Here is a 16,207-nt window from a genome sequence, read left to right as displayed (position 1 = left end):
TTTATGGAAGATCTTTATGTTCATTCTTACAGATTTATGCTTCTAGGTTAAATTAAAAAATTCTTTGATCTTCAAAACATTGCAATCCTAATCAAGATTAATTTCAGAAATTTGTATGAGAATAGTTTTCACTTTCCCTCTTCTGTGGCTATTGGATAGAAAGAATTGAGTTTATATTCTCAATTCATAATATATTATCATTGATATATGCCTTATCTTGTTTGATTTCATGGTTGTTTTTCCCTTTATTTTTTATTGCTATTTCTGTTCCTTTCTCCTGATAGATGCCCATGCTAATATGTTTGAAATATGTCCTCATATATGTGTATCTTTGTATATTCCTAGTGACATTGTAGATATAGATGTTTTTAACCTATAAAAATACTGTCCTGTAGATAATTCTTTTTTCGCTCATGACAATACCTTTGGGATCTATCCATGTTGCTATAAGTCATTTAATTTGTCAGTTTTTAATTGGAGTTCAATTTGCCAACATATAGACTATCACACAATGCTCATCCCATCAAGTGGCCCCCTAAGTGCCCATCACCCAGTCACCCCAACCCCCCGCCCACCTCCCTTTCCACTACCCCTTGTTCGTTTCCCAGAGTTATGAGTCTCTCATGTTCTGTCACCCTCTCTGATATTTTCACTCCTTTCCCCTTTATTCCTTTCACTATTTTTTATATTCCCCAAGTGAATAAGACCATATAATAATGTTTGTCCTTCTCCGATTGACTTATTCCTCAGCCATTAGAAACAACGAATACCCACCATTTGCTTCGACGTGGATGGAACTGGAGAGTATTATGCTGAGTGGAATAATTTGTCAGTTAATTGAAGAACATTTAGTTTTTCTATTGGATATTATACTTTCTTATACATCTACTACCTTTTACTTCTCATTTCCCTGCTAGTGGACAGTCAGCCTTCATCCTTCTTCTAAAGTACACTGCAGTGAATATCCATGTATTTTCTTTTTTTGTTTAAAATTTTTAAAATTATTTTTTTAATTTAAATTCAGTTTGCCAAGATATAGTGTAACACCTAGTGCTCATCCCATCAAGTGCCCTCATTAGTGACCATCACCCAGTTACCCCATCCCCTCACCCCTGCTTCTCTTCCACATCACTTTGTTTCTCAGTTAGGAGTCTCTCATGTTTGTCTCCTTCTCCAATTTTTCCCACTCAGTTACCTTCCTTTCCCTTATAATCTCTTTAACTATTATATTCCACGTATGAGTGAAACCATATGATAAAGATGTGACATATATATATATATACACACACACACATATATATATACACACACACACATATACACACACACGCACAATGGAATATTACTCAGCCATCAGAAAAGACAAATACCCACCATTTGCTTCGACATGGATGGAACTGGAGGGTATTATGCTGCGTGAAATAAGTCAATCGGAGAAGGACAATCACCTTGTATTTTCTTTATAGAACTCTGTGAGCAAGGATTTATCTGTGATGCATAGTCAAACATGGAATTGTTCAGTCGTAGAGTAAATAGATACTGCCAGATTGTTTGGGGGGGTAACAGTTACTTAGCAGTACAGGAGTTCTCTACATCTAATAGTGTTGTCAATACTTGGTATTTGCCTCCTTTGAAATTTATGTAAATTTAATTATATAAATTGGTATCTCATTGCTGGAATTTGCATTTCTCTGGTTAGTAGCTTTCTTTTCGGGGAATTGTTTATTATTCTTTGCCCAGCTATAAGTTTTCCTTTTTTCCCCCCTTCTTGATCTCGATATACAAATATTTCCCACATGTTCTAGATACTAATCCATTATTGGTTTTAGATGTTATCTTCTCCCAGTCAGTTAATGTTGTCTATGGTGTTCTTTGTTGAATAGGGTCTAATCCATCATTATTTCTTAGTAGTATGGCTCATGCTTTTTCAATTTTATTTAAAAAGTCTTTGTTGTTAGTTCATGTAGATGTTTATTAATACTTACTTCTATTAAAATTTTTACACTTCATATTTTTATTTTTGCCCTTCACATTTTGATCTTTGAGCCATCTGAAGTTCACCTTTGGTTATGATAAATGTAGAGAGATTTTTCTTTTTAGATGTTATCTCTTTTAATTTTTCTACTCTTTTGTGATTATACCCACTTATTTATATTCTCATTAACCCTTTATCTTGCACCATGGCCAATTTTTGGTTTATTTTTAAATTTTTTTTGTTCATTCACTAGATGATAAATGATGCTTTGTTATAGTTGAATATTTTTCCTATGTTTCTTGAGAAATTAATTTTTCGGGTCTGTGTGATTTACTTCTTTTGCCCATCTTTGTTAAAATTTTATCTAGTCAAAGTGTCCTACCTTAACTATCCTGTTTTAAAATTGCAGCCCCTCACCTTGCAGTCTTGATTCTCCTTAAACTGCTTTTAGCTTTTCCATAGTGTTTATTACCTTCTGATATGTAAATTCCTATGTTTACTGTTTGTTGTCCATCTCCCATGGACATCTCTATAGAAGTCAATTCTATAGGGCAAGGATTGTTGTCTATTTTGTACATTGATGTACCTCGAATACTGACTGCATGGCTAATAATAGGTACTTCTTATAGGCTGCCCTCTTTCTGCTTACCCCTATTTCTTTCTCCCCCAAATTCATATGCTGATGTCCTCAGTATATCAGAATGTGACCATATTTGGAGAGAAATTCTTTAGTAATTAAATTAAAACAAGATTATTAGGGTGGGCCCTAATCTAGTGTCCTTATAAGAAGGAAGGAGTTTGAACACAGACATAAATGGAGGGAAGTCTGTGTGAAGACACAGGGAGAGGGTAGCCATCAAAAAGTCAACAAGAGAGGCTTCAGAAAAAAGATCAGTCCGCCAAAACACCTAGCCTCCAAAGAAGGAGAAAATAAATTTCTGTTGTTTTTGCCACCCACTCTGTAGTGCTTTGTTGTGGCAGCCCTAGCAAATGAATGCAGTGCTTAATATGTATTTGTTGAGTTTAATTACATATTTTTTCCATTGGAATGTTTGCCTTCTGTTTTTTTTTTAGGAGCTCTTTATGTTGTAAGAATATTTACTTTCTCATTGCAATTTGTTTTTCTAGTTTCTTGCCCTTTAGCTTTGTTTACATTTGATTACCTCTTAACTTTGTTTAAAGGGAGGTTTTAAAGTTGCTATACAGAAATTTTTAATATCAGTGTAGTCAGATCAATCATTGCTTAATATACTTGGGGTTATTTCTGGAATTTTTATACTATTCACTTCTCTCTGTTTTGGTGCTAGTATTCATACTTTTTATTATAAATTTAAAGTATATTTTAACATTTGTCTCTATTATAGATGCAGTGTTTGAAAATTTGCATGAGTATACACGATTTAATATTTTTTGCTGCAAATCTTTATAAAAATGGGTTTGTTGTAATTCCTTTAGATTGGTCATTTTCTTTTAAACTAAAAGTCTCCCATGGCTGCTTTTTAAAAAATATTCATCTTGTTATTGATGGTTGTGTTTGGAGTAGGGGAAGGATATATTTGTTCAGTGTTGGTAGTTAAGGAATTTCTTGTGTGAAAAAGGAAAGATGAGAATTTTATTTAGATTAGAAATCTAGCTACTTTTAAAGATGTAGAGAAAGCCTGTTGGCAATAATCTTACCCTTTATGCTGATGGGCGTCTTTTCAATGTTTTATTATTTTATTTAAAAATTTTATTTCTAAATTTTTAATTTTTATTTTTAATTTTACTTTTAAAGATTTATTTATTTGAGAGTGGGAGAGCATGAGCATGAGCTGGAGAGGCAGAGGGAGAAGGAATCTCAAGCAGACTCTACACTGAGCGCAGAGCCCAATTTGGGGCTTATTTTGTGACCTTGAGTTGATGAGCTAAAAACCAGTTAGATGCTTAACTGACTCTGCCACCTAGGTACCCGTTTTTATTTTTTAATGTGGCTCAAGTAGACACTTGCAGACTAGTGTGACACAAGTGAGCAGCCTAGTGAGAAGACCCTGAGAATGGGTGTCTCCCTAAATTTTGTGCCCTAGAAGCTTCTCTTGCCTTACTTTGGACTCTTCTAACGGTAGTTTGGGTGTGATTATCAAGGGGCACCCTTCTATCTATGGGAATAGATTCCTTTCCTTAGAGTCGCTGGCAGGATTTGCTCCCTACTCATTGCTTCATTGGTGCACTCTCATCTACAGTCCACTGCCACTCCAGGATTTAGAATGGGTACTGGAGATTCTGCTTGGGATATCAGTGCTGTCTACTTCTAAGTTAGGAATTTCCTTCACATACAATATTTTAAATTTGCCTTTTCCTCATTCTGTGTGTTTTACAGAAATTTCTGATATATGGATATATTCCCTTTCCTACTTCAAGAATGAAATGGGGCATGTATGTTTATATTTAGTCATTTCACTTTCAAACAGAAGGAGTTAAATATGTTTTATAATTTTATGATATTGAAGGCTATGGTTAATACTTTGGTGTATTTTCTTTTTTCAAAATAAATATTTTATATATAACTGAAATCAAACTTCTGCACAATTTAATGTTCCTCTTATATTCACTTCATATCATTAAACACCAAATCCTGGTTAAACATATTTTTAATGGCTGCATAATACTCTGTTAAAAAGATATAATTGAATTTTGCTCCACCATTTGACTTCTGATTATTCCTGTATAGAAGATCTTTTAGACTTATTGACAATTGAGTTTGCTATAAGTGAGTATCTATCTACTCTGTCACACTGTACTTTATTACCCTGGTGACAGTGTGGAGAGAGGTGTGACAGTTTGTATTATAAATTGCAATGAAATGTATAAAAATGCTTTTGGAACATTGAGAAGGGAATTATTTGGCCTTGGTATTTGGAAGTACGGTTTTACTAATGAGTGCCATTTGAAATGGTCCTAAGGACTTAGAAGAGTTTTCATAGTAAAAAAGAGCATTCAAAGTAAAAAGAACAGTGTGAAAAAAGGCATGGAGGGGAGAAATTATGGAATTCAATGCTGACCTGTTCATATGTGCTTATATCTAGACTCATCAGATTGCTATATCCTAGGAAATGATCATATCCCTTTTTAGACCCTTATTGCTAACAAAATTTAGGTATGTTATTTACATATTATGTCTATATATTTCCTCTTCTCTCCTTTCTCTGATGGCATCTGTGAAAACTAAAAGGTTTAGGCAATTGGTTGGATATGTGTCTCTTGTTTTCTTGTATTCCGCGTTTAAATTCTTCGAAGAAATTCTAAGAGATTCTTCTAAGATTTTGGGAAAAGACAATAGCCATCAAAAGACAGAAACCAACTTGAAAATGTCTGTAAGGTCTTGTGTGAAATGGATGATTCATCAAGAAATTGTGGTGTTTTTAGTTAGTGTGAAAACTAAAGTATAAAGTAGAAGAAAATCACTTTTAACTTTCTGTCCTGACTTGTGTACTTAATACTGAGAAGATTCGAGAACTGCGGAGAGTGAAGAATTCTGAGAGCAAAGGGCTTATAGTTTACATATTTTAAGCTTTGAGTGGGCATTTTATATGTTTTTAATGTTACAAGCCATATATTAGGGGTGGCAATCACTAACTCTGGAAACAGGGCCTTTTTATCAAATTAGTAAAAGGGCAGTGAAATTTGTTAAGGCTGGAGATGTAATGGTTAGATAATATGTCACGTCTGTGGAAAGCACTAATTACAGCAAGAGATTAAAGTCTCTTGAAATCACTTAAAGCTCTGAAGATTTGTTGAAGTAAATCAGAACAATGCCCCATGTCTCAGCGATATCAGCACCTGAGGAGTGAACATCATATGCTGCCACTTTCTGCTTGTGTGTTTCAGCTGTCCTCAGGACAGAGGGTGTAGTTAGAAGACTGAGGTGATTAAGAGCTTTGCACCTTTAGTAGCAAGCAAACCTACGGTTATCCAGTGGGGGAAGACAGCACAGATGCAGCACAACGACAGGGAGATCTGATTTGACTTAATTTATCCAAGCCATCAATCCATCGAAGCTACTTAATAAAATAATTCTGAACTTTACCAGAGACAAGACTTTAGGTCAGTGATCTTTTAATATGCAAATTAATAAATTAGCCCTTTTAGGATGACTGTGGCTGTCTTTTCCGTCCCTTTATTTTTTTAAAGATTTTATTTATTCATGGGAGAGAGAGAGAGAGAGAGAGAGAGAGAGGCAGAGACACAGGCAGAGGGAGAAGCAGGCTCCATGCAGGGAGCCCGACGAGGGACTGGATCCAGGGTCTCCAGGATTACACCCTGGGCTGAAGGTGGCACTAAACCGCTGAGCCACCCAGGTTGCCCTTACTTTTGAAGAATGATGTCTCTAGGGTTAGATATAAATGCATTGCATCTTAGATGAATTCTGGTCACTTTCTGGTAAACTGATTAAGAATACTTTTCTTGCCTTCAGAAAATATAAGACTAACGAAAATAACACTCTGAAATTAGGTGCTGGCAATACAAATGTTAGGTGTTTTTTGATTTTGAGCCTTGTAATTCAGAAAATCCTGTGTCAGGAAATTTTAGGATCAGAGATGTAGAATGGCAGTCAACCTGAGAGACACGGGGAGAAATAGATATTTTTTAAAAGAAATTATGGGTAAAATATAAATATATGAAATTTTTATTTTGAGAACTTAGGTTTAAAGATTTTTGAATCTTTGAATTTGTGAATTTGTGAATATGAATATTCTGTTAAAACAGGGCTTATAAAATTACCATTTTTTCTACGTATGGAGGTGTAAAGTTCTGTAGTCCTATAGAAATATTTCATATTCTAACTTGATGAATATTTTACAAACTTCTCTTAAAAAATATGAAACCCGAATGTTTTTCATGTTTTTCTACCTTAATAGAAATTTTTAAAAGCGGTGACTCCATTTTTAGTAAAACAAACCCCAGAACTTAAAACAAAAACAAACTTGAAAGCAAAATCATGGGTATGGAGGTATGGTGAGGATTACATTGTTCCTAATTTTGTCCCTAAAACTTTTTCTTGGGACTCTCTTATTTGGGTACTGCCACCATGCTGGTTAAAAACAGTCTATCTCCAGGGCCAATCAAGACTTTAGAGGCCCCAAATACTAAAAATATTGCAGAGGCAATAGTACATGGAGGATTTTATGTCATTAAGAACAAAGGTGTCCAATTATATTTTTATATGTATACATACATGTTCTATAACATGTGTATATCACATGTATGCACACATATGTTCTATATGTATACATATATGTATACATGTATGTTCTATAACATGTATAACAAGGTGTCCAATTATATTTTTCTATATATATGTGGAACATAGAATTTAAAATATTTCTATACCCTTGTTTGCATGTGCTTAATAACTGGCTGCCTTGTAGGAACTCAGATATAAGATTTTTTTTTTTTTTCACATTTCTGCTTAAAACCTTCTCAGAGACACTATGGCCAGCATCACACTGACAGCCTTTAAGTTGAAATCAATCCACTGTACATATATATGATCTACACTCAGATATATTGCATATATGCACATAGTAGTACAGCTTCACTTTATAGTTTATTAGGACCCCCAGTGTTTTAAAAATGATATAACTACTATAACAGCAATATACTGGGAATAGTTGGAGGAAGATAAAAAATATCCTCATTCTGTTACCTTTCTACTTTGGAAACATGAAGATTTTACTTGAAAAGTCCACCTTGTTTCCTTGTCTAAATTACTACTAGCAAGTGAAATTTGTTACCTGTATAAATAGACTACGCTTGTCTCAAATATCATGACTCTATAAAAGATCTTGTTCGCCTAGCATTTCTGCAGGGACTCAGAATTGATTCATTCTACAGATATTTTGGTCTGTCTGCTGGATGCAAATCATTCCATAAATATTTATGCAAGATCTGTGTTTGGGACGCAAATGAATAATATCATTCCTGACCTCAAGACGTTTATTTCTGATAGGGGAGATGAGAAAATTAGTTATCTATAATGAAAGGTGGGCTAGAATAAGTTCTGCATTGATGTCCATTTAATATTTAAGGAGTAGGACACAGGAGGATTTAGTGTCACAAATGTATTTTAATTTTAGCTCAGACCGACAAAGACATTCTGTTTTTTCATCCTTATACTCCATGAGTGTGGAAGTGAATTTATTTCCAGAAAGAATATTGTCACTTTGTCATTAAGAGACAAAGCGATTAAATGGAGAGTTTGAAATTCTTCTGTGTACTTTGCTTTATAGCAAGTTACCTTGCTCTTCCCACTCAAATAATGAAAGCAAACAAACAAAGGAAAACACCTGCTTATTTCACCTCTAATTGTGTTTTCTTTCCTTCTGGACCCCAAGGGCCAGATTTAGTTAACAGCTGTGCACCATGTGTGCCCAGAATCTGTAGAAATTTGTGCCATGGATCTGCAGAGCACACTTTTTCTTTTTCCCTGTTGGGATGGTCAGATTGAGTTTACTTTTTCCATTTTTGTGTTTAAGAGTATGCATGGTGGGAAATAACAGGCACACATGTACACATAATTAAAATTATCTTTCAAAGCACAGTAGAAATACTATCACAGCCATCTCTTAATATTTGGCAGCTACAAAGAGATGTACGGAATTTCCCTCCCTATGCCTACATTTTCATGGGCAGGAGGGGAGGAGGGAAGAGGTCTTATTTGTAAGCAAGACATTGCTGGAGAAGATAGAGCTATGTAGGGACCACGATTTAAATAGTTGTATTTCTTGAGCATTTTAGGTTGTGTGGGGGTAAAGCTAGTATTTAGGTGTTCATAAGGTGTTTAAAAATGTTATCAGCTTTGCTCTTAGAAATCCTTGCTTCATGCAGAGATGCAAAGCTCTGATTAGTCAACTAAATGTGCAATAAAAGAGAAACATGATCTTTCCGAAGATTCTGTGGTAACGCCATCCTTATTTGCAATTTTGCTTTCATAGTGGAGGCTCCCAGATGTGTTCAGGTGCTTAGGTGAAGTGCTAGACCACAACATTTTTGTTGGGTTATAATGAATTTACTTATTTTGAATGTGTCTTATTTTAAGATAGCCTATATTCTTTTAAAACAATGCTTCCACACCAAATAAAGAATAAAGAGAGCTCAAGATAATATCAGTCCAGTTTGTCAAAGTCCCAATGTTGTGATGGTGAAAAAAAGCCAGTTTTGATGACAAAGAGGCAAAAGTAAATGTCTAAATTTGTTAACATTGTTCTTTTAAAATTATCTTTATAAATAACTTCATATATGGGATTAGATCATCCTTCTAGTAATTCAGCGGACCAACAATGCCATATGGAGTCACATTTTCACCAAGAAAGGGCTTACAGTCTTGAAATTAGTAAGAAGATAGTTGATTTGTTCTACAGTAGTATCCTGAAAGATTTTACTCTTAGTTTTGGTTATTTTTGACTTTGACTGATGTTAGATGATCTTTGAGGGACTTTTTTCAAGAGTTTTGTTCCTTGTACATGATGTTTCATGGCAATGTCAACACTGGTGATTGCTGCAGTGTGGGTTTCTTCTCCTGGACTCTCAGCAGAAACATACCTAAATCAATGAGTGAAATGTGTGTTACCCTGTGTCCTGCTGATCATCTTCCAGTGCAGCCAGGCCCAGCTCATTAGGGATTTCTTGGATTTCATGATGAATGTTGGAGATTATTTTCATAAATGATCATGAGACTGGTGAAAGAAAATGGGGAACAAATTCTGTAGAAATTTTTCTTAACATCAGTTATATAAAAATAAAAGTTGTAAATGATGTGAAGTCCACTGGCTTTATTATTCAGACATTTCTAAACTTCATATTAAGCCAATGGATTTGAATTTTATGAGTGTGGCCTACAGAATTAAATGTGGTAATGAATATTATTACGATAAGTAGAATTTTGGTAAAGGTTTCCAGTTGATTTATACATGAATTGTTGGTATACTACCTTTTCTTTCTTCCCCACACATAAAATCCCCCCAGGTATGCATTGTTCAGGAAACTATTCTTTAAAATGCCCATTGTAGTGGTGCCTAGGTGGCTCAGTTGGTTTAAGCATCTGCCTTCTGCTGGGTCCTGGTTATCTCTGGTTCCTGAGGTCAAGCCCCTTGTTGGGCTTCCTGCTTAGCAGGGTGTCTCCTGGAGTCTCCGCCACCCCACCCTGCCCTCCCACTTGTGCTCTAGCTCTCTTTCTTATAAATAAAATCTTAAAAAAAAAAAAAAGAAAAAACTTATCATGGTAGTCAAAATGTTGGACTATCCTCTGGGCTGCTACCTCTGTTTGTGGTTTGAAAAGTTTCACATCTTTGATAAAATAGAGTTAGTCACATAAATGCTATCATGTTGTAGAGTGTTTTCACATAGACCACACCTTTGGATTGTTAGCATATAACATTGCTAACCTCTTTTCTGTGACAGCTTTAGTATACGTTCAGTGAAAAAAAAATGACCCCCAAAAATTGGCATTTAGATTATTTACTAATATTTGCATATTATCATGTTAATAACTTCAAATACCAGAACATTTGTTAACAAAATAGATGTTTTCATATCTTACCGGTTTTGCCTTTTGCTTCAACCTTTTTTCTAGTTGCTGACATGTCGCTAACCTCAGAAAATGAAGGGCAGTTCTGCACAACTTTCTTTTGTGTCTTGATTAAAAAAAAATTACCTAGAATTTTTCTTTTGTCAAATTAAGTGATCAGCCTCTTTACTGGGAGACATCTTCATAGTTGTGGGAAAATGAACATGCTGAGCTCATACTTCAGGTTCCCTTGAAAAACAAATAGTTATAAAAAGCAAGCCATACTGAACACTTCAACATTTCTTTTTTGATTATTAATAGTTTTATGGCTAATATAAAAATTAAAGTTCAGCCTTTATAATTCAAACATTTGATTTTCCTGTTTACTTTTTTTTATTGAGCAGGAAGTTTGAGCTGGAGAAAAGTAAAATTATATCCATCTAAGAATAGATTCTGAATAAAGAATATTGCCAGCACTGAATTTCTCATCCAGCTTAGAGGTTTCAATATTTATAGTTTATTTCAGTGGTATATTGTTTAGTTAATATGTGGTATCTCTTTTTGCAAGAAAAGAAAGCATCTTGTAAGGTCTGTGCTGTTTTGTCAGACTATTTGTGGCAGAAGCTTATGATATGTCTAGAGAAGGAAAAAAGTTCTATTAGTCTTTGCTTAATTATGAATATATTTTGACAGTTTGAATGTTGCTAGTTCCCTTTAAGGTATTTCATGGCTTAAAAAATCAGATTTATTTAAATAATTGGAAAACAGACTGAATTTTTTTTTGTTTTGACTAATAATGATAAAGAAAAAATACTTATGACTCAATTTGAGAAAGCCTCACCCTAATACATTATTCTCTTCCTCTTAATATAACCATATATCTGATTTTAGTTATTAGCAGTCCAGTGCTTATCTGTGTAGTTTTATGACATTGTATCTGATCCAAAAATATACTATTTAAATGTTCAGTTTTTAGTTTTTATATAAATGACTTTTTTTTCAGTGAATAGTGTATTATAGAAGTTCTTCCATTTTGATGAATGCAGCTATACTTCTTTCATTTCCCAATATTAATAATTTGTTTTTGTCTGTCTAGATGATTTTCAACTTTATTAATCTTTTCAAACAACCGACTTTCAGTTTCTTTGATTTTCTCCATTGTTTTTCAGTTTTGAAATTTATTGATTTCTGCCTTTATTATTTCCTTTCTTCTGCTTGCTTTTAGTTTTCTAGTTTTTAGTGTAACAATTCAGGTAATTGATTTGAAGCCTCTTTTTTTATAAGCATATAATGCTATGTATTATCCTCTAAGCCTCACTTGATTTAAGTAAGCATGTTTTCTGATTTTCCTTGTCATTTCCTATTTAATCCCTGGGTATGTGGAAATATATTTTTAATTTCCATGTATTTGGAATTTTTCTAGTTCTCTTTCTGTTGTTGATTGATAGCTTAATTCCTTTGTGATCAGAAAGCACACTGTGGTGATTTAAATCTTTAAATATTTATTGGCTAGAATACATTCTGTCTTGGTCAGTGTTCCATGTATCCTTAAAGAGAATATGTATTCCGTTGTTATTGGGTAGAATGTGCTGTGTCAACTAGGTTAGACTTCCTGTATTCTTTTTTGTTGTTTTTGTTGAAGATATTCTTTATTGACAGAGAGATAGTGCATGCACAAACACGGGGATGCAGTGGGCAGAGGGAGAGGGAGAAGCAGGCTCCCCATGGAGCAGAGAGGACCCTGGGATCATGGCCTGAGCTGAAGGGAAATGCTTAATCAACTGTGCCACCCATGTGCTTAATCAACTGTGCCACCCATGTGCTCTGGGCTTCCTATATTCTTAACCAATATTATTGATTAATAGAACTGTTTATTTCTATCTTTATTGATTATTAGAACTGTTGAAATTTCCAACTATGTTGTGAATTTTTCTAAATTAGTTTTTTTTCTTTATGTGTTTTGAAACTCTCTTCTTAAGTACATACATATTAAGGATTGTTATATCCTCTTAATTAATTATCCTCATTAACATACTGTATATTGGGACACCTGCGTGGCTCAGTGGTTGAGTCCCATGCTGGTCTCCTTGCATGGAGCCTGCTTCTCTCTTGGCCTATGTCTCTGCCTCTCTCTCTCTCTGTGTCTCTCATGAATAAATAAATAAAATCTTAAAAAAAAAAAACCAGGGATCCCTGGGTGGCGCAGCGGTTTGGCGCCTGCCTTTGGCCCAGGGCGCGATCCTGGAGACCCGGGATCGAATCCCACGTCGGGCTCCCGGTGCATGGAGCCTGCTTCTCCCTCTGCCTGTGTCTCTGCCTCTCTCTCTCTCTCTGTGACTATCATAAATAAAAAAAAAAAAAAAAAAAAAAAACATACTGTGTGTCTCGCAGAAACCTGATAGTATTCATTTATAGGAGATCTACTTTATCTTCCAAAAGTGACACCTTTCTTTTTTTTTTTTTTTTGACACCTTTCTTTTAATTATCATTTACTTTTAAATTTTGTCCTTTTACCTTTAAATTCTTTGTGTTTTTATAGTTAAAATTCATTTCTGGTAGATAAAATATGGTTCAATTTTGATATATTTTTCCTCCAATCTTTCAATATGTCTTTTAATTGGATTGTTTAAACCATCTATTCCTAATGTATTTTTTATACAGCAGGATTTGAAAGCTATTATTTTGCTAATTTTAATCTATTTCTTCCTTTTTTCTCTATTTTCTTTGGGATTAAATCTATATTCATTATGAATATAATTTACTTCCACTATTGGCTGTGTTTAATTTTATCTCAATGTTTGCTTTTTTTTAAGTTGGTTGCTCTAGGGTTTAAAATACAAGTTTTCACACTGTATTAACCTTTCTGTATTCCTCTTTTACATAGTATTTTTATTAAGAGAATGGTTTGAATTTTATCAAATATATTTCTGGCATCTATTGATGTGATTATATTGTGTGCTTCCTTTTTGTTAAGAAACAATTAATTTGATAGATTTCTGTGAAGCTAAACTCCCATCATAATGTATGTATTCTTTTGCAGCTTTCTTCATACATTCAATATTTTGTTTCTGAGATTTGACCAATACATGAAGATAGGATTTATTTATTTCAACTACTTCATTGTGTGCATCATATGGGTAAATTAGTTTATGTATCTGGTTTCTCTACTTCTGGACAATTCTTATTTTTCCTATTATAATCAGTGCTGCAATGAATATTTTTGTATGTCTCATTATTTGTTGACTAGAAGTACAAATAGTGGGCAGCTTCATTCTATAAATGTCAACTAAGACAAGTTGGTTGACCATGTTCAGGTTTTCCAAATGTTACTGATTTTCTGCCTACAATCCTAAATGTTTATTTTCTTAATAAGACAGTTTCATAAAAAATGAATCAAAAAGCTGAAAGAACTAGAAAGGAGAAATCAATCCAAATTATAATAGGATATTTCAGGATCCCAATATTAGTAAGGATATAGAAGACTTGAGAATACAGTCAACAATTTTATCTAGTTGATATTTATAGAATATTCATATAGTAAGAGCAGAATATATGTTGTTCTTAAGTGCACATGGGATATTTATCAAGACAAAATATATTCTGGACCACAAAAAAAACTTCATATTTAAAAGAATTAAAACCACACTAAATTTTTTCTTCAACTATCATGGTACTAAACTAGTAATGAATAATACAAAGAAATCTGGAAAAATCTTCAAAATAAAAAAATCAATAATTAAAAGCCATAGGTCAAAAAGGGAATTATGTGGAATATTTAAAAATATTTTTACTTAAATGAAAACAAATGTACAATGTATCAAAATCTGTGAGCTTCAGCTAAAGCAGTTCTTAGAGGGAAATCTGTAGCATTAAAATATATTAGTAAAGAGTAGAAGTCTCAAATCAGTGACTTTAGATCTACATTAAGAAAAAAAAAAAAAAGAGCAAATATAACCTAAAGCAGTTAGAAGAAAATAAGATCAGAAATAAGTTGGAATCTGAAAATCAATAGAGAAAGTCAATAAAAGTAAAGGCTTGTTTTTGGAAAGACCAATAGAGAAGAGTAAGAAAAAGTGATTAAGAAAAAGAATTTAAAAAGGAATACTATGATAGATCTTTTAAATATTAATAAAGGAAATACTATAAACAATTTTATGCCTACAAATTTGACAGTGTTGATTAATTTGACAGATTCTTTAAAAGACACAAGCTACAGAAATGCTTTCAAGAAGAAATCATCTAAATAACTATCCATTAAAGCAAATGAATTCATAGTTAAAAACATTATAATAATGAAAACTCAAAACCCAGTTTCACTGACATATTCTTCCAAACACTAAAGCTGAAATAATATAAATTCTACATAAATTCCCCCCAGAAAATAGAAAGGAATGAAACACTCCCTCAGTTTTTCAGGAGCAACCATTACTCTGATGTTAAAACCAGACAAAGAGTTTATAAGATAATAACACCAGAGACCAGTATCTCTCATGTATATGTTTGAAATTATCATTAAAATGTGTACTGTTATTTTAACAAGTGTCTGCTGTCATTCTCCCAAAATATGTAGTGTCATCTTGGTAAGGATTTGAGGGATACAAATTTAAACGAGAATTTTTAGTATCACACATGTTAAATTTGTTTTGCTCTATTTAAAGCTTGTCTCAGATTTTGACATTTGGACTTTCAATTAAAGTCAGACCTTTTGTTGAGTTTGAGTTGATTAACCTTTTGCAGTAGATAACTTTCCTTTAAATAGTGCCAAGAGAATCTCTGAGGAAAGACTCCAATGAATACTTATTTATAGCCTAATATTGCAATTCATTAGTCTCCCATTTTTATATTTTCAATGAGACTAAAGAATTAACTATCATGGAAAATTAAGCTTGTCCTAAAGTGTTTTTAACAAAAATGGTTGAGAGTCAATTATTTGGCATTGCATGTAGAGAATTTGGAATTCTGAGATTTTGTACAGTGTAGCATCAACTTCCTATGTTGGACCTTCGGTAAGACCCTACACTTAGTTTATAATAATGTACTATGCCAGGTCATACAAATACATTTTGATTTTAGACCTGACATTTAAATCAGAGATACAAATGACTTTTCAGTTTGGCTCATAGATCCAATGATCTTTGTCTCCATGGCCAACTACTCAATTTCCCCAGGACTGTAGTGGAGGGGTTCATATATGAGACTAAAACTGGAAAAGACCTGGTTAAACTGGTAGGAGCTGGTCACCCATATCATTCAAAATTTTGTATTTTTTTATTATCCCTTGTGATGATTAACACATTCTCTTCCATGTAGTAGATAAAAAATAATATATGAATCATTGAACACATATTTTATCAAGATTTTTCAGATGTAATAGAACATCACTTTCATATTGCTGATGACATGCCTTTTATGTGCTGGGAAAAAGAATCCAGGAACCACTTGTACATGCTTTGTGGACACCACTGTGATCATATAATTGTCCTGATATGAATATACTGTATGTAATAGTTTCTGGGATAGGAAAACATAACCATTCATTTAGATTATTAGTGTTTATATATTTTAAATATGTTGTTAAAGGGAACATGTAGTTGGGCATTTTTTTCCTAATCCAACATCTTTAATTTTTAACTGGAATAAGACTCTTTACATTTTATATGGTTGTTGATGTAGTTAAGTTTAAGTCTATC

Source organism: Canis lupus, chromosome 12 (assembly GCF_048164855.1).
Source record: "Canis lupus baileyi chromosome 12, mCanLup2.hap1, whole genome shotgun sequence".
NCBI classification, from domain to species: Eukaryota; Metazoa; Chordata; class Mammalia; order Carnivora; family Canidae; genus Canis; species Canis lupus.
This window is presented reverse-complemented; position numbering follows the sequence as displayed.